This window comes from Parus major, chromosome 2 (assembly GCF_001522545.3).
Source record: "Parus major isolate Abel chromosome 2, Parus_major1.1, whole genome shotgun sequence".
Lineage (NCBI taxonomy): Eukaryota > Metazoa > Chordata > Aves > Passeriformes > Paridae > Parus > Parus major.
The window spans coordinates 27,532,914-27,553,178 of record NC_031769.1 but is presented as its reverse complement, the minus strand read 5'-3'; the positions used below and the strand labels follow the sequence as shown (position 1 = coordinate 27,553,178).

The window sequence follows — 20,265 nt, the reverse complement described above, 5'->3', positions numbered from 1 at the left end:
AAGTCACAGACATGAAGAATGAAAAAGCTGTTTACACTCAAATATAAAACTACAGATCAGAAATGCTGAAGAGCCTAAAAAGTCTGGAACCAAAACCGGAATCCCATAATTAGCTATTCCTATTTAGGAATTGTGCCTACTTAACCCAGATTTCTAATCTGTCTTTGAAAAGTGAACTGGAGAAGTTCAGGTAGCCAAAATAAAAAGAATGAGCTAATCAGTCACGTATATTTCATTATGGACAAGAAGCATATCCCATCCCAGGAGAAGGATTTTAAGTTTCAGTGCCTTAGACACTAAAGGGGAAAAAAAAAAAAAAAAAAAGAAATCCACAGAAATAAGGACTTAATGGCAATGTTCTTGCCAGCACTATTACTCAGTTGGAAAAAGTCATTTGGGGGAATAATTAACTTTAAACCCGCCTCTCCCCAAAACAGAGATTTTCAGTATGTTATTTAAAGTCTACAGGCCAAATTGTCTATCAATTAACTCTGACTTCAGAGAATCAGCAAAAATGCAGCTGCAAACAGTAGAGTTTTGCTAGGATTAAAATGTCTTTTCAACTCTGTCATTTTGAAAAAGCCTAGCCTTTCAAGGTCCCATTCTTGAGAAAAGGCAACGATTAGCTGCATTTCCACTACTAGCCAGTCTACACTACTTTGATGCTTAAGTAATTGATAAAACTAACTTACATCACTGAGATTCAACTAAATAGTTTGTTATTAACTAATGGTTAATAATTATGAGTTATTAACTAATAGTTAAATAAATACATGAATAAGGGCCCATATATGCATACAATAGATTTTTACACATTTTTATTCTAATGACTTCACAATCCATTTTCTTTTACATATGAGCAGCCTTTCAGTTCAAGAGAAAAAAATACTAAACAAACCAAAACAGCAATACTTGTTTAATATTTCTGTTTCTAAGTAACCCTGTTAATTTTTGCTTCCACAAAACTTTTTCCAGACCATTTTCAGAAATCTAATCTAGTTCATCACATCATGTCTGAGTCTTCCTATATCATACATAATTTGCCTGAAAACCTTCGGTTTATGATGTCTTCAGTTCTGGATTATATCCATTTATTTGTGTGCTCCTTTTGATATTTCATCTCAGCTCTCTGTATATATTAAAATAACAGCCAATACACATACGAATTTGAATGCCATACTAAAATGAGTATAGAAGGTGTAGTAAAACAGAGATTAAAAATGTATGTGCAAGAGATGAGACTGGAAAGGTTCAGTGGGAGAGTTCAGTGTGTGAAAGATGCTCAAAATTTTGGATGATTAGCTAAATTTTATTCTGAAAACACTTAGATCTCATTTTCAGAATTAGCTGAAGCTCAGCAAGATCCCTAATGGTATTATCACTTCCTAATTCCCTCAAAAAATTTAGAGCTGTGTTAAAATTAAACTGTGGGTGGTGGTGAACTGTGGGTTCAAATGTGCAATTTTCATTTGGGATGTCTAGAGAAATTTCATTAGATGATCACACTAGTGATCACTCAAAGGCTTAACTGGTACCTTATGAAGTAAAGCTGATGTCCACTAAGAAACTGTTAAAATAAGGAGAGGAAGCTTAAAATGGCAAAAAAACCTGAGCAACTGACTGACAAAGGGTATCCACAATTGTTAGATTCCTGAAAAGAATGGTAGGGACTAATAAGGAGCATCAAGAAAAAAACATATGACAAGGTTGAGTGACATTCCACATTTGGGTGGCTAAAGAACAAAGATGTAAGGAAAACAAAGTGATTGCCTGGAGTGCAAAGATCCTGTCAACACAAAAACAAGTTAAACAAACAATTTTATTCTTTTAATTCATATTGAAGACTGTGTCACTGTGATGTAACTGAACTCTTTAAAATCAAATCAATCAATCTCTGTAGCACTTTGTGGAAGAGCAAGAAGCAGAAAATAGAAACCTGACAGCCCAATGTACCTTTGCCCTGATGTTAACTTGTCAACACTTATAAACCCAGAAGGAGAAACCAGACAATAGACAATATATAAATTATTCTTAACAGCATTGACAGCTGCTGTTCTTTTCCTCTCAATGCATGCAAAACTCACTGGCTTAATTTCATTATTATTATTTGTTATTGCTGATGTTATTATTGGTTTTATTATTTTTATTATCATTATTATTATTACTATTATCATTACTACCACTGCTACTATAACTACCTTTTAAAAATGTCTCCCTATCTTAATCTTTGAGAGATGGACAGAACTGCTGTAAATCCCAAACAAAAACAACTACTGTTTTGAATTTTCCATTCTGCCAACAGCAGGTAAACAAAAATTTTCTCATTAGCAAGAATGTCTGGAAATGGAAGCAAAATTCCACTCTGCTGGGTCCCAGAGCTTCCCAGAAATGTAATTACGTAGAAATGTACATCCCGTGCTTGAAATGACACTTCAAGCCTTCTGGACTATGGAAACTTCAGAAGACCCTCAAAACCAAAGATGAACCACTCCACACTATTCAAGGCAGGAGCAATGCTGATTACAGCTCTGCTTCAGAAGTGATGTCCTTCCCAGGCACTGCTCATTGGTAGAGACATGAAACAAATTACTTTGTTTTTTGTTTCCTTTTTAGAACTTATCAAACACTGAACAACAAATGTAAAAAGTTCCCTTATTTTGATAAAACAATTTTTTTCCGTAACCCTTGATGAATTGTGCCATGTTGAAAAGTCAGGAGTTAACTGGGAAACCCCACAAGCACTGCTTGGCCTGCCAGAGTATGAACGAAGGATGGAGCTGAGGGTCTTACTCTCCCACAGGTCTTCCAACATTGTTGGATTACTAGACTGAAGCCTAAAAAGCAAGAAAGTTGATCAATTCCCAAAAGACACTAGTGTTTTTCAAATCTTCCAGGACCTTGCAAGTCCTCTGGGAGCTCAGTAAAACTGGAAAGATTTGCTTGATTTCTCTCCCTGAAGGATTGCAGTTGTGGGTGTGAAGGTTTGGGGATTTTCCACTGCCTTGTGGCTTTGTTTTCATTTTGGTGAGCTGCTGCTATGAGTGAAAGGTTTACAGTTTGGCCAGTGGTATATGTAAAGAGGTCTTTTTCTGAAACTCAGAAAAAAACATTATGAATTGGACTATTATAGTTTTATAGGTGAAAAGAGCTAAAGCAATTGAAGGAGAAGGAATCTAGGCATGTTAAAGAGCAGTCTCACTTGGAAGCAGGACCAGCATTTTACAATGTCTAAACAATTTGTTGAGGAGGCTGGTGAAAACTGTGAAAAGAGACAAATTTGGAAGGATAATTAGAGAGGATCAAGATGAAATACTAGCTGTCAGGAAGCAGAAAGTATTTTAAACTAGTGCTAGCAGATGCTTCAAGTATTACTCTGCACAGACAAGAGGAAAATGTGTGTGGAGATAACCCCAACTTATGAGAATAAGAAAGGGATAGAGCGATAGGGAATATAAAACACACTGATTATCGATGCAGTTCTTTTCTTCTCTCTTTGCAGAAGACAGAAATGAAAGCTGTATGAGTCTTTGCAGGTAAAAGGTTATGTAATTATCCAAACACACCTGAATTCCTGGTCTAGGAAATGCACTGAGTGTCTAATCTAGGAAATGTCATCTGGTTTTCAGTAGGAGGACAATGAATTTCCTTAGTGGTATCTAGTTTTTAGTGACTTTTTCCCCCTCTGCAGCCTGTACCTTTCAATTAAATCCCAGGCAGTGTTAAGAAAATGAAACAGCAGTCATTCAATGGCTAGAAATAGTATTCTTGCCTTTATCTACACACACTGAATGGGCCAAAATATATGATAAAGGCTCTTGCATCAACATAGGCATTGTGTTGTTCTCATAGCGTGGGACAAACAGAAGGCAGCACGAGCTGTTGCACAGCAGAGATGGGCCAAACCAGGTGGATCTGAGGTCACACACAGCAGACAGCTTTGCTGTCTGGAACTGCCACTATTTCAGTCTCCAACTCACCATTTTCTGTAATGCACATATAATGCTTCTGTCTCTTTCATTCTTTCAGAGGTAAGAGGTTATCTAAAAGAATATTTGGGGGAAAATAGCAAACATGAACACCTGCATTCCAAATGGTCACAATATTCTGTACAGTACTATTGGTGAACTCCTTTTATTGCTTACTTCCAAACAATAGGAAGCAATCCTGTAGGAAATATTTGACAGAACAATGAAGAAAACAAATACACAAAAATTCTCGACATAGAATTAGGCAAATTAAAAGATGCAAATGTATGTAATGCATTTTCCAGGGCAAAACATTTCTGTATGATGTCTGATATAATTAAGACTGTGAAAATTTGAAGATCTTTTATATACTTTATACACTTTAAACATTTTCAGCTAATCAGAACTGTTTCTTTATTGGCTATTTTCTGTGAGTGCTGAATAGCAGTCCCTTTTTGTAGCTTTTTTTCCCTACAGCAACTACTGAAGCCTTCATTTACACTGCACAAATTATCCTTAGCAGCAGGTAGGAAGCAATCAGCAAGGTGTAGCTGGCAATAGGTCTATTTTCATTACAAGATGGAGAGAGCCAGGGGACATGACATTTGTCCAACATAGTCAGGGAGGACTCTATTAGGAAAATCAGCTCTGGAGAATTGTAGTCTTGCTGAGGAGAAATTGAAAGGGAGAATGTGGGAAAGAGGGTGGTTGTTTTGTTTGGTTTTTTCTTACTTCTTCTCATTAAGGTAAGAAAAAGACAGAAGTAAGAAATAATTCAAATCCTTTAAAAACTTCCCACAGTGCCATAAAATGTGTATAATTCTGCTCTTGAGTATGCTGAGCATTTCATAATACGTCTGTGAAATGATTTCACAGTGACTCATTAGTGGAACTGTTAGCAACAAATTTGGAGGAGGAGAGCATGAAGATTTTGGAGATAAAAGAGAGTCACAGATAATGCAGTTTATCATACTGGATAAATTTTTCAGACAATGGTAGAATAAAAGAGAGGTGGGAGGGAAATGGGCAAAATCATAATGACTGAACTTTACATACCTAATTGAGATACTCAAATTGAGAAACCAAATATCCCAGAGTGTCCCTTGAAGGTGATTGCTGTCCCCCAAAGTTCTTAATTATCTTTTGAAGGTTGACTATTTTCTCTTGAACTACAGTGGCAGGAATTTTCCCCATTATATGTTATTATTTCTGGTTTCAGTTCTCCTTTGAGTAATCTCTGTTGCCTCCCTTCAGTAAGCAGGAATGTTGTATGCTTTTAAGTATTTACTGAATGTTTTACAAGGAAATATTTTTTCTAGAACTGTAAATACAAAGGACTCCTCTAAGCAAATGAATGCCCAGAAGGCTGTATTTTCTTTCCTTTTTAAATAATACATTTGCTTGCTACTGGCCTTGGAACTGAACTTCCTCCTTTACCATAACATAGGAATAAATGCATCTTGTTAAGTTCCAGGGTAATAATTATTTTTTTTCATCCATAGTCAAGGAAAATTCCTAATATAGTGAAAACTGTAAACTTGAATAAAAGCTACAGTCTTTATCTAAAATTATTAAATATAGAAGCATGTTGATGAATTCTTACATAAGTATACCTTAAATGCAATCTTCTTAAGGACATTAATGTTTACATTTGTTTACCTGAATAAAATCCCTAGAATAGGGATGAAATAATGCCTTTGTCAGAGGTGGTGAAATGAAATATCACACTTCTTCTTCCAGAAGTCTGTAGCACAGCAGGACATTGAACACTTCTCTTCTGAGTCCTAGGTTAGCACTTGAACCACAGGAGAAACCCACCTCCATCTTCAGGGGCTATACCTGTAAATGAAAATGGAAAGGAAAATATACTAGTCCTCATCTCTTCACTCATCTTTTACCACTCAGAACCTGAGGAAAAGGACACCATCATCAAGCTTTCTCAAGGAAATTGTCTCTTGTGATTTTTTTTTGTGGGATATAGAATCCCAGATCTTTCCTAAGTGCCTATCAGTTAACTGAGACATAGCAAGCAAATGAACATTGGATGGCCAAGTTAAGTTGTAGCAAAATAATTTTTCTAAGGCTTTTAATCTAATTTTAAAGCCTAAAGGCAAGGAAATTTAATGGCTAGATCTTAAACAAATGCATAAAATATTAACATCACTTCAGAAAACTCAAATGGAGTACTTCTCCCCACAGAAGACACAGTATACCTACATACTCCATGGAGTAAGAGACATGCAGAATTTTATAAGGCTGGGTGGAGGCAGAGGGAAGAAAACAGAGAAGACTAGAGCCAATACCTATCTCATCTTCATGGAAAATCTCCAAGTTGCCCTGAAGTGTTGGCCTGAAATGATGGTTCCTGATTTTAGAAAACTATTCTCAGATAACCATTTTTTGTTGTTTGGTATTGGATAGCACACCTTGTAGAGGGTGAATACTCTTTAAGCTCTTTCAAATGCCCTCTAACACCAACTGCTCATTGCAAAAATTCATGCTTTTCAGTATTGGACAATTAAAACTCAAAACGTGAAACAGGCCTCAGTCTCACTGTCTCCATGTGAACTATGAACTTGAGAGAACTCTAGTTTCACCTCTTTTTAGTTGCTCGTTTATCCATATATTTTCCTTTAATTTTCCTGCATCACAATTAACCTCCCTGCCGAAGGCTTTGCATTGTATTCTTAAGAACAACCAAGTATCACTCGCCTCACTTTGCAAAGAAGCTTAAACAAGGCTGGTGCACTATTAACCCTTGATCCTCAGTTTGCTCATACCTCCAGACTGTACTCTCTCTTTATGTCTCTATAGAGATGCTTCATCAGCACAAAATTGTTACACAATAAAGCTCCTTGCTATAAATATACACCAAAACATTCCTTCACATGTTCCTGTAAAAACAGCTGGTATTTCACTGGCTAGATTTGTTAAATCTAGACATCTCAATCAAAATCCTTGAAAATAAAGATATTAAGCGTGGTTATTTTTAAATTAGGTGGCTTTCAAAATTGCTGCACTCATAGACAAAGATTATGTTGGGAAATTTCAGCAGTTTCATTCACTGAAGAATGTTTGCTCTGATCTGGAATCTCCAGCCCAACCCCAAATACTCATTAATGCAGGGTAGGTGTTCTCTTTTGTGCTCTCTTTGTCACACAAAACAAGGAACATGTAAGAAAACAGTGTAAAGAAAAAAAACATTTTGAGCTGAACACTGAACTTTTCGGTTAATTCTTTTCTTGTAGCACAGTACTAGCTAAATTTTATGAAATAAATTAATTGGAGAAAACATAGCTACAGCTAAACCTCTTAAATTTCCATTTAACTTCCAAGACAAAATGATTTTTTTCTCACTCCTTGCCAACTGTCTCAGGTTAAAAGCCTCTTTATATACTTGATGAAGCAAATTTAACTATTTTCTATCATATTTGTTGTGATGTACGTCTCTGCTGCATTACAATATGCCCTTTATTGTGCCAGTTTAAATATCACCCATACATGAAAGGCAGTGAAATTCTCTCAGCAAATTTTTTTTCTGAAATCATGCAGTGTTGGAACAAAATCAAAGCAGCAAACAAACCCATCCTGCTCCTCTCCAGCTTTCTAAAACTTTCTCAAGTTCTGGGATATGGGAGAGAAATGCAATTAAAACAATTCTCTAAGTGCTTTATTTGCCACCTGCCATTCATTGAATACCTGCTGATAAAAGTGAGTTTTTTTACTTGCAGATTTATCCTGATAGACTGGAATTATGAAAGTTCACGAGTGCTCCAGGAGCCACATGAGGATAAATATAGATTCAATCAAATCAAATCAAGTTTGGCAATAAAGATGTAAGAAGTGAATTACTTTCAGCTTGCCCCAAGTTGTTTAACTGAACCAGGACAGTTTATGAAGGTAGTTTTATTTTAAAAATGTAGAAAACCTTGTACTATTCAATTCTTCTGTTACTCTGTTAGCTATACAATTCACATGCTACAATTTATTTAATTTTGAAAATTACAATTTTCAAAAGGTATTTTATCAAAAGCTTATCATATGTTCAGAGGTGCTTATGTAATATTACTTTAATTAAACCTTTTAAGTGTAACTTTTTATGTTATAATATACTTGTAACATAAATGAATATTAACTATTCCTATCCTTATGCCAATATACTCATGGGTCAATTTCAGTGAAGGTGTTTGTCTATATTAGTGTTTTATATTAGAGCTTCCCTGCACTTCTGAGGTGAATGTCCCAGCTGCTCCTCTTTACTTTGATGTGAGATCTGCTTGTGAAGAATCAGTTGGTACAATAGTGAGGTGATCTGAATGTGCAAACCCCAGGTAGCTGGGAATGCAAGACTTAAGTCCAGCTGTAAATGTTAGCACCAGTAATTAAATTTTGCATCAATATTTTTCTTTCTTTTTACATATATCTTTTTCCTCCTTGCAGTTTGCCTCTTAATGTAACTGTAAAGAAAAAAGTTATGCTCTCAAAATGTGAGCATTTGTCTTTTAATTAGAAAGATTTTATAACTAATTCTCACACTTTTTACTAAAATTCACCTCATTCTACTGATTAAAGATGTTGGATGAGCTGTTATCTGCAGCATAGTTCTATGTCATAAATCCATATGATCAGATAGAGTAGACCAGCAATGCTCTGCTACTGCTGAAGTTTGTGTATAACTGACTGAGACTATTCATCTGACCTTATATGATAGATCAAGGAATTGATTCAAATTCAGAAGTCAAAAACATAACCTAAGTTTGACAATGTAATGTAGACACAGCCTCAAAGTTTACTTATATCAAAAAAAAGACAATTCAATTTCAGTAGTCAATTTTCATTGCTATTAGAACTAGCTTGCAGATTTGTGAGAGGAAAACTAAAACTACAGACATCATCTGTAGCACAGTTAGGTGCATGAAGCAGAAATTTTGTGTGTACACTTATGAAACCACAGTGTCCTCTTGGTGTACACAGGCCCCCATTGTCTTTTGAGGATGTTAAACACAGGCATCATGTGTAGACAGTCATACTGACTCTGATTTTATTTTGAAGTTCACCTGAACACTTTCCAATTTTAAGAGAACAAAGACCCGAGGCTTTGTGAAAATAGTGACAAGAGGTTCTTAGCACCATTGACAAACGGATGGTTTGTAAAAAAGCCAGAATTAGCCAAGTTTATAAAGGGATTTATTTTATATTACTGTCCTTATGAACCAATTTAGTCAGCTTATAATGTCAGCATTTACACCACCAATAAAAATAGAGGTTTATACTACAACAATGGGCTGAGTTTCATTTTAGTAAATCAGGGAGGTGCGGCATTTTCACTTCAGCAACTCATTCTAAAAACAAGGTCACTATAAAATCACTCTTTGAACAGACAGATGGGAGGCAAATCTAAGATGACCCTTTAAGGATTTTAACTGGCATGTGGTAAAGACATAGTTAGATTCTCAAGTACAGTAATTTTGAGTGAAACTGAAAAGTAGAAATTTCTCCAGTTAAATGCTTCAGGTCTGTGTTTGGCTCAGTTTCTTAATCTTCCATAATGGATGTTAAACAATGACTAAAATAGAGACTGAATTATTGTAAATCCACTAATATCATGCTAGTTGTTTTTACATGGACCATGCCAAGGATGCTAAATTTAAAAAAAACAAAAACAAAAATCAAGAAAGCAAAATAATTAATGCTAAAAGTTTCTTTTAAACTAAAAAAACTCCACCGAACCTATGTAAAAAGTTGGTGGTTTTTTCCCTCTAATGAAATGAGCTCTTTACATATAAATTATATTGTAATAACAGAGCTCCCTGGTGGAAAAGAGTTCCTTCTCCTGCTGGCAAAAATTAAGATAATCACAGATGGCTAATGATCAAAAATACTGACTGACAGCTCTGAAGTACAAGGCAAAGATAATATTCTCAGAGCTACAGTTTATTTATACTCAGAACTGGCTTTAGGCACCCACAAAATGTGCATTTGTGATGTCCTATTATAATGGAGATCTTTTAGCCACCAATTCCTGTTGCCAAGGTTTTTCCTTAAGACTAAACTGATCTCCATGATTTTTTCACCAAAATATTTGTGTTTCAGTGTACCAGTTATTTGAAACAATCTGTAACTAGCTGAATTTTCTTAAACATGTAGACTATTATTTTTAGCAGCATTATAATTAAAATGTACATTTAGAGTTCTTAGAAATACTGTATTATACTTCAGGGTTTATATACTTCAGAAATCAGTGAGGGCAAAGAAACGGCACTGAAACTCATTAGTTTCTTGTATTTGAATGACGGTGTACAAAGTGTCTGGATTTTTTGGCAGCATTCAAAATCCTCATATATCTATAATATAATATAATGTACAATATAATCTAAAAGGAGATTGATCTTGCTCCCACTTATGTTAGATGAAATGTTTACCTGATTCAGCCAGGAGGTGGATGAGCTTATAGGTAATTCTAATTTTCTCAAATGTTTCTTATTTATCACTTTATGGCTCCTTTAAGAAGGAGCTAAACATTTTGTGGAGTAGAAACATATCTTTAATTTCACAGCACTGACTGTGTTTTAGGCTTGTGATTGTTATAACTCTTCAGTACACATCCAACATGTACCATCAAATGTTTTCTAATAGAATGTCTGCCCTATTGAAATGTAATTTCTAGCTCATATAATGCAGATGAAAACCTGGAAAGACTTTGCAGACCTATTTTAAAGGCTTGCTAATAAGAATGCCAGTTTTAAGTACCCCCAAAATATTACCAGCTGTGTATTAGCAACATTTCCCATTAAATACTGTGTAGTAATGGATATCTGTAAGCGTTTCTACTCCTTTATCCATTTAACTTTCAGGTACATATTAAGAAGACGGCACAAAAAAGGGCGAAGTTCATTGAATTTTGCTACTGATTTTTTTTTAACTTCAGCAACCAGGAAGGAGGGAGAGAGGGCGAGAGAGAGATGCTACTTATGGAAAAGCTACACAGAACTACACATTACTTGACACCAGAGAATGCAGTAAGAAATTTTCAAAATCCAAAACTATAGGAAAACCTATAGTCAGAATTTGCACTTGCTTAGATTATGCAGTTCATCTTCACAAGCAGCATAAACAAGGATTCGTTAATCACAGAGCTCCTGGAAATACTTGCTTAATAAACCTTTTGATTTTCAACTAAGCATGAGTTTTGGACACAGGCTAACAATTTTTGTGCTGACAGCAATAACCTTCCTGGTGTGTTGCATAGTCTCAGACTTTAATATAGGTTCACATTCTTTTCACTCAAGTGTCTGGCTGGACCTCTGCTACATGAGCTGGAGGCTCTGGGTGTAAGGAGCACTCATATATCAACACAGCTCCTGTTATGCCAGAACAGTGTAAATTTCGCAGGCATGTAGCTGGAGTAATAAGTAATACAAACTTTTCCCCATGCAGACCATATTTTTGTAGCTATGCTGAGCTTCATCCCAACTGAAATGATTTCAGCAAGTTATTTCATCTAAACACTTGTAATTTTTAAGTCTGCGATTTACTAGCATTCTAGCAACAAATGTATCAAAAAATTACTTCTTAGGATAAAACTTGGTATACAGTGTTACATTAACAACTTAAAAAGTCATATCAAAAAAAGAGAAAGTGAGTGAGAGATTATTTTTTATTATTATTATTATTAATGAAAAGGGTGTTAGGAGCTACAGGGACTTCACAAACCAGCACTTTTTAAGAGCATTTATTCATTCAATCTCTTTTGAAACCCAGTTACAGCTAAGTGAACTATCACAACTAAACTATTTCACTGAACTGAACAACAATAAACCAAAACGAATAGAAGTACTAAAAGCATGCCTGAGGCAACAGAAACTTTGGTGTTAATTTCCATCTCTTTCAAGTGCATTTGATGAATGATGTGACAAAAGAATCCTAATTAAAGTTGAAATCCTGAATACTAAATAAATTAGAAGTGCCACTACATTCATCTTCTACAATGATAATACTGCTACTTCTACTCCTTCTCAGTGCCCCCTTTGCCTACATCTGTGGCAGTAACTCGGCAAAGGGCACTGCCAGCACAGATGGGGAAATCCCATCTCTCTATTTGGGGAAGAGTATCCATACTCTTCCCCAAATAGAGAGATAATAGGACAGGCTGCTTTGTTTCCCTTCACTGCCTTCAATTTACACAAAGAAAGCCTACCAGGAGCCTTGAGAGTATTTTTAGGTATGTATTTTTTCTCTCAAATGATTTAAAACTTGACAAGCGATGCTACACTATCTGGTCTTTAGTAGCCCTAGAAAAGTTGCTGTGTTTATGGCCATTAAATTTTTATTTCTTTTATTACTGGAGAATCATTAAGTATATATATACTTGGAGTAATATATAATCCTAATGGGTTGGAAAGCAACACTGAAGGGATGAAATTCTATGGCTTGTGTCACACAAGCCAGGCAAGACAATCATAAATGACCTTAAAATCTATTAATCTTTCAAGGACCTGCCCCATTCAATAAGCATACTGGAACATGAATTATGACTCCCGAGAGACATCCTTTCCCTGCTCCCCTTTTGTTCCAGGGAGCAACTCTGAAATACTTCAGGAGAAGTTTATATCCCCAGTGTGTCCAAGCAGTAGGCTTGTCTTTTTCCGTTCTCTTTCCACTCCTTAGAGAAAGAGGGCTGTCAAGGGAGGAGGCCCTTCTATTCCCACCACAACTACACTCAAAATCTGCCAATGCAAACAAAGTGTCTTGTCTCTTCAGTGTCTCCAAATCCCATTTGTGCTAAGGCCTGTGACAAGAGAAGGCCTAAAAGGCTGTAGTCAATCACGAACTCAAAGGGAGCTGTGTAGTCCAATCTTTCAACCGTGTCAGTGACTAATATTGCCTGCCGTTTTAGAAAAAAAATGTAAACACATAATAAACATGTAATGATACATCTCCAAATTTTCCTCCTAGCCCAAAGCAGTTTACAGAAAATTCTGAGTTCATACATTTGTATTTAATGTATTTACATTCCATTTAATGTATGTACATTTCAACACTGTAAATGCATAGGTCACACAACACCAAGTGTCTTCTTTAATCTTCTTGCAGTGATATCACACTTCTTGGCTCCTCGTAAACAATGTCATTTTCTTTGTATTTTCTAAATTGCAAAAAAAATTCCCCCACTTTAATTTGAGGTTTTAAACAAGTTTTCAGATTTGTTATATGAAATTATTTTTTTTTAGAGGAAATGAAAGAATTATCTTAATGAAAATGGTAGATTGTTTGTATCTGATAGATTTTAAGACCTGATTTTACACCTAATCTAGCTCATGGAATTTTAATGGACTAGATATTTTAAAAACTAATGTGAATGAAAATTCAGATTGCATATAATTTCCAGAATTCTTGTCAATATGTGAACTTTGCAGCCCTAATTTTCACCTATGAATTTTGGACTGACGTTTTAGAAAGGATATTTCTTGATCTTAACTGTAATAGGGATAATTTCAGTCATCAGAGTGGATGGTTGGGCTAATTATTCTGTATAAGTAAATATATATATAGGTTTAATAAATTGCCTAAATAGGGGAGACATGCTGAGGTACATATTGTGTGATATTTTTTATTGAAGTGCCTATCTTGCAGATGAAGAACTGAATATTTGCAGTACCAGCTTTTGAATTTTAACTTTGCATTCCACTACTAACAGTAAAATATTTAATTTCCAATATAACTCAAGGTAAAGAAAATTTTCAACCCACCTTTAAAAATGCACAGGATAACTAATATCTTTTTAATTCCCTCTCACACAAACAACCTGTGATATAAGTATGCAGCCAGGATTTTCTTCTATGCTTAGAAACCCCAGTTTGACAGGTAAATATGAGACTTCCAATTTTTCCTGGGTTTTTGAATGACTTCATATGTATGTCTTATGGTGCTGGTCAAGGATAAAGAGGACAAGTGAGAGACATTTGAAATATAAACAGTTGGAACTTGAGAGCTTAGTAATTGACATGTCTGCTTTCTTTTTCTCTAACAAAAAGGAAGCAAGATGGACTTCTCTAAGCTAAGGCAAGAAATTAACTTGGAAATTTAGCTTGCCTCTTATCATGTGTGTCGCTACAGAGTTTAACAAAGTCACTGCAAGCTTTCTTTTCTTAGGGATAGACTAGATTGTGTTTGGTCTTCACCATCACTTTGACATCATTATCACTGACCTTGATCCTTTCTGCCACTGTCTGCTGTGATCCCTGGGGATTAACTGCTCAAAGGTTATTGACTTACATATGTGTATAGGAGTTGTCATCTCTGGATTCTTAATAATTGATTGTCAAAGCACTTTTGCACCATGCACCTTGCTTTTTATGGCAGAACAAGCGCCCTTTCTTAGCTCAATGTTCAGCTATTCTTCTTGGGGGTATGTGAGTGTCAACTGGCATGATAAAGCATAAAAATCAAGCTTGTCAGTAATGACCTACTTGGTAGCCATCAGAACACTTGGCTTAAAAGTCAGAGAAAGCTTTTCAAATTCTTGTGCTGTTCTTTTGTGGTGTTTTTTGGATTTATTTTTTTCCCCTGGGTTGACACGGCACTGCACCTGAGCTCCGGCTAGCTCTAGCTCTACGGTGTTCTTTTGCACTCTGGCACAGGCAAGAACCAAGAGTGGGGAATCACTGGGGATCAGCCTTTTCTCTCAGCGAAACCTCCAGAGTCTTGGGCCGACCCAAACTCTGCGGTGCACGGCATCAGGGGTGGAGGCAAGAAAGTAGAGGAGTCTCTCTTAGACTGAAGTTCCCAGCAATGGTTTTATCAGGCCGGGGAAAACAAGGGACCCACTCTGGAAGGGGTCAGGCCCGAGACAACCCCAAACACTGCCATGCAGGGAGTTAAGTACAGCCCGACCTCCAGGGGCGGGTACAAACCATGGACCAATGGGGAATCTCGAGGGGAGGAATAAGGGGAGGAGATCACAAATTCAGGGCCAATAGGAATACGCAGAGGGAGGGAGCAAGATACACTAACCAGTGGGGCCTCGAGGGAAAAATGATTGACACAGAAGGGTCTGGAAGAAGGGGTGGGGTTTACAATGATTGATAGGGAGTAGGGGCAGGGCTAAGGTGACTGCCAGGGAACATTCCGGAAAAATAGGAGGGGTTTACATAACTGACAACTGGGGCCAAACCAATACAATCAATAGGGGGAAACAATAACACACCAACAAGCTTTAACAATCCTTTAACAAAATTAAATAAATGAACTACAACACTGGGTCTACTGAAAAATGCAGCAGAAACCATTGCCATTAAGAGAAGTCTAGATTTGACTGAGGTAATCAAAGGAAAGTATCTTCTTCAGGAACTAGAGAAGGAAAAGTTATTCTTTTAAATCTTTCTGAGCATGCAAATGATCTGAAATGAGCTGTGTAAGTACTAGTGGGCCAAAAAAAAAAATAATCATTTAAAATGGAAATTTATATCTGGTCTGAGATTTTTGTGTCTTATGAACATATAAGTTACAAGGGTTTTTATTTAACTTTGTGTATTAAAAACTTTTGTTAATTTTGAAGGTTAAAAAGTTTTGTCACACTGGCAGTTTTGATAAAAATTCAGCCAAAATTATGGTTAGGTTTGTTGGCTGGGTTTGGGACTTTTTTTTTTTTTTTTAATACTTTTAAACTGTCCTGTCTTCAGTGGTTTTATTGAAGGATTGTTAATGCTAGTGAAGATTAAATGACATTAAACTAGTGGCCTTGTAAGTTGATCAAGCTTACAAAACAAGGTTAACTGAATGCAATAATATGTTAAATTTGCTGTACTCACCAAAAGGGTAAGAACTGGTTTCTTAACTCAACTGGTTTTTTCAGGAGGCTTAGTCTCAGAGACACAGAGGAACATCCTTTTGTTACCAGACAATGTTTTCTGGAGCTATAGAATGCTACCGTCACCGTAAGATATATCTGTAATGTATTGAACACAGTAAATTGTTCCTGTTGTGTAATGTTTCCCTATCTCTCTAAAGGCTTAGAACATCTTTTATCACAACAGGGGGAAATTTGGATCTTTTATCAGCTAGTTCAAAAAAGCATTCCATTTAAATAATGTGTCTGGAACTGTAGTCTATGGAGATAATCAGTAGCTTATTAACCTTAATCATAACAACACATTATCACTATTTGGTTTCATGTTGACTAATTTGCAGAACAACGGGGAAGAGCACACTCAGCACATAAGACTGTTCCTAGTTCTTGGCACTGCATAAATACAGTGACCCTCACTTGAAATGTCAGAGACTTAAGAAAAAGCTGTATCATATGATGAAGGAAGAGAGTCAGGGAAAAGAGGATCATGTAATCAGAGAGTTAGTTAAAAAGTAAACACTTGTTAAACCTCTGGACAAAGTGAGACCATCATCAAACAGGTACCAAGAGCACAGAATAAAGGTCAGTTACCTTTTATCATGTTTGTGTAGCTTCAGTTAAACTAACAAGCAGCAGCATGTGCTTAGGGTCATAGTTAAACACTTTTGCCTTGATAAATGAGCTGTGTATTAGGTGCTTCCCTTTCAAGAGCATGGCCATATTGGAACTCTGATCTACAAAAAAAAAGACATCAGAAAATGAAGCAATTTACCTCGGGGCAAAAATCAGTCATTTCACTTGGTAGAAAGAAATAGTAACATGTCAAATAATAAAATAATAATAAGTCAAAACAACTCAAATGAAGCAGAGAAAACTTGAAAATAAAACAGATCACTTCAATTTTGGGGAGTGAAATTGCAGAATTTTTTGTTTCCGGATTTCTCAAAATCACCAAATACACTTTGTGTTGAACTATTTCAGTTCAAGATAAATTGAACTTTAAATTCAAGTTTAGAATTGTTAAATTCTAAACTTGTTAGAATTATTGTTCTATTATATTATATATATTATATAATATGTATTATATAATATTATATTATATAATATTATATACATTATATATATGTGTTCTATTACATTATATTGTTCTAATATTGTAATTGTTGTAAGAGTTATTAGAACATTTATAAATGTTAAAGATACATTTCCTCATAACTGCACACTTCTTGTGAAAATTCTTGCTCTTGATCCTGATGATTTTACTATTTCATATGAACCACATATAAACTCACTGCTGAGGAAGAAATACAGCCATAAGATTTAGATGTCCTCATCCTCCGAGGAGAGACACCTTATAAGACCATGCTATATAACATGGTGTGTAGACCATGGTATATAACAGTTTCACTGAGTTCATTAAAAAAAAGGAATTTTTAGGGGTATTAATTTCTTAGATACTGTAGGATTACAATATTTGCAGTGGAGAAAAAAAATGCTAGAATTGCAATATACATCTCATACACTGCAACAAAATATATGCAAGAAATTCTAGGTCCTGTATTATAAAAATAACTTCCCAAAAATTGTTTACAAAAAAAAATTAAGTGGCAACACCCCAAAATTCAATAGAATCAGTTCTACTACATTAAACTAGAAGAAACGTGGAAACCTTCTGCCTTTTCACTGAATTGTGCTATTCCACTGTACCTCTTTAAATGTACACTGCTGCTTAATAATTACTTTGTTGCAGCGCAGCAATGGTGTCCTTTCATGATTTGTACTTCATAGAAAAATGTGAATGAGTAAACTTCAGTTGGTCAGAGCATTCACATAGAGGAAAATTGTACTACAGGTGAAACTTTTCAATGGTCATAGAATCAGAGAATGGGTGAGGTTCAAATGGACCATAAATATCACAAATTCCAACCTTCCTGCCATGGGCAGGAACATATTCCACCAGACCAGGTTGCTCAAAGTCCCATGTAGCTCAGCGTCGAGCAGTTCCAGGGGTGGCTATTCACCACTTCTCTGGGCAACCTGTTCTGGTGCTTCAGCATCCTCATAAGTGAAGAATTTCTTCCTCATGTCTAATCTAAACCATCCCTCCTTCAATTTAAGGCCATTATCCCTTGTCCAATAATTAAATGTAACAAATACCTCTCCAGCTTTCTCGTAGATCCCCTTTAGGCACTGGAAGGTGCCAGACCATTCTCGTCACCAGATTGAGCAACTCCAGCTCTCTCAGCCTGTCTTCATAGGAGAGGTGCTTCAGTCCTCTCATCACCTTCATGGTCCTCCTCTGGACTCACTTCAACAGATCTGCATCCTTACGTAGGTGCCCCATAACTGGACAATGCTTGGTTGGACCTGTTTCCATGAGAGCATGGTAGCAGTATGTTTATGCTTTGATAAAAGTTCAAACACTGTTTACTCTAAATCACAGTGGGATGTCACTATCACAGTGGAAGTGGTGTTGCACCAATGAATGTTAAAGGGTCATCAAGCTTTTTTTTGTAGATCAGTTTCTAAAGTTGAGATATAACATAGACTAACTCTTCTTCAGGTGTCATACAGAAACAACAAGTCATAATATATTCAAAAGTTTCTATAAAAATGATGAGATGCACTTGTTCTTCCTTCAGAACAAATTTGTTTTAGTTTCCTTCTCTATTCTTCTTATAAAGAACCAGAATAGTAAAACACACAGAAAAGTCTCAAAATATCAAATCAGTTTGAAATTCTGTAGGCCATGTTCTGATATTAGAAGAGTTGAAATTACAATGGAGAACATTTCACAAGAATTTATTTGGCACAGTACATAATAATTTTCTAATGCATTTTTTAACAAAGAAGGAAGTAAAACAGGATGAGAGGTAAGCACAGCATACAGCAAAACTAAGTACAGTGACTAAGTCTGATGAAGAAGGTGGAATCTAAAAATGCTTTCAACTATGAAGTTGAAATGAAACCTCATCCAGTCGTTCTTGACCAAAATCATAATAATGAGGTTTGGGAGAGACTGGGAATGAATTCAGCAAGACTTTATTATTTCAGTGATACACATTCACAGTGCTGTAAATGAAATTATTTCCTTTTTGTGTCATAAATGATGCAGTTAATAAAGGTTCTAAATCCGAAAACTTCTCCACATTTTTCTGCTAGCTGCATAGCTCTATGACTAACAGAATGACTGTGCTTTTTTCCAACATGTCATTGCCCCAGACCTCAATTTTGCAGTAAAGTATCTTGATAAAGATATGCAGCTGTTTGGGTTCTAAATCAGTAAAATCAGTTCTAGACAGTAAAAAAACCCAGTAAATACACACAGGCCATGGCATGGGATTGAGAGAGAAATATATCACGTATACTATATGTGAAAGGAGAGTGATTCCACAAAAAAATTCAAGCTTATTCCATATAAACAAGCTTGGAGATCTGGGATGCTGGAAGCAAATATCTGTGTACATATAGATATTTTTATCCTCAAAATATTTATATATTTAATTTATATTGTTTATAAACAATCAAAGAACCACATCTAAAACTGTATCTTCATTTCACAGCAATGATTAAATTTATAAATTATTTTGTAAAACTGGGGCTTAGAATTCAAGAGTTGTAATTTTACTGAAAAGAAGTCTGCTGAGAGGAGATTCCACTGTTGGTGTAAATAATGCAGAAGATGCATCTGATTTTTGTATTACTCTTAGTAAATATTGCCCATAAAATTCAAAGAGAGAGACCAAAGTGAGACTTCACCTTAGTGGCAAACAGTAAATATAAAAACTGGAATTAATTTTCTGTGTGTTACTTGGTATCTTATGATAAACTATGGAAACACTTCAGTGTGAAAACAAAAGCTGATCTCTTCTCTTATCCTGCTGTTTAGCCCTTAATCACACATTTTTCTTATACAGCTGAGCAATATCAGGTCACAACATAAGATGCAACTTGTCTTCACTAAATAAAGAGCTAATATTTTTATTCAGTATTTATATTGATATTTTACATATCATGCACACTGCTAAGTAGTCAGAAGATCAAATGCACTTTGGCTTAGTTTCCATGAAAAAATTAGGTGTTAATTTTATTACTACTCTGGCAATACATTTGGAACCATATTAATGAGTATTAATGTCATATCCTTAGCCAAAAGAATTCCTGAAGTCAGAGTGCTATTTTATCTGCTTTAAGCTTTAGTAATAAGGAGCTGAATATGTATTTTGATAAGTATTTTATATCTTGTTAGCCAAAGTTGGATACAATTGAAAAATCTCCTACTGTGTACACAGAAATTATGCTGTATTTTGGTAAAACTGTAAGGCTCATGAAAAAAGTAACTGAATTCCAACAGAAATCAAAAATATCCAGACAAACACAGAAATATTATTCAGCTGAAGAATTTTCCAGTTGTCAAGATAAACATTCTTGAGTTTTCATTTGGTTTATTTT

The 20,265-nt window shown here is 35.5% G+C and overlaps 1 long non-coding RNA gene across 2 annotated transcripts in view; it reads right to left on the bottom strand.

Moving 5' to 3' along the window:
• Positions 1-16,048, bottom strand: part of LOC107200970 — a 28,109-nt gene extending 12,061 nt beyond the window's left edge. The window contains exons 1-2 of one of the 2 annotated variants that reach the window (XR_004495794.1): positions 15,776-16,048; positions 5,625-5,804 (exon numbers count right to left, since the gene is read on the bottom strand). This is a non-coding gene — a long non-coding RNA (uncharacterized LOC107200970). The remainder of the gene's footprint in view (positions 1-5,624; positions 5,805-15,775) is intronic. The other variant, XR_004495793.1, reaches the window with a different exon arrangement.
• Between the last annotated feature and the right edge of the window lie 4,217 nt (positions 16,049-20,265).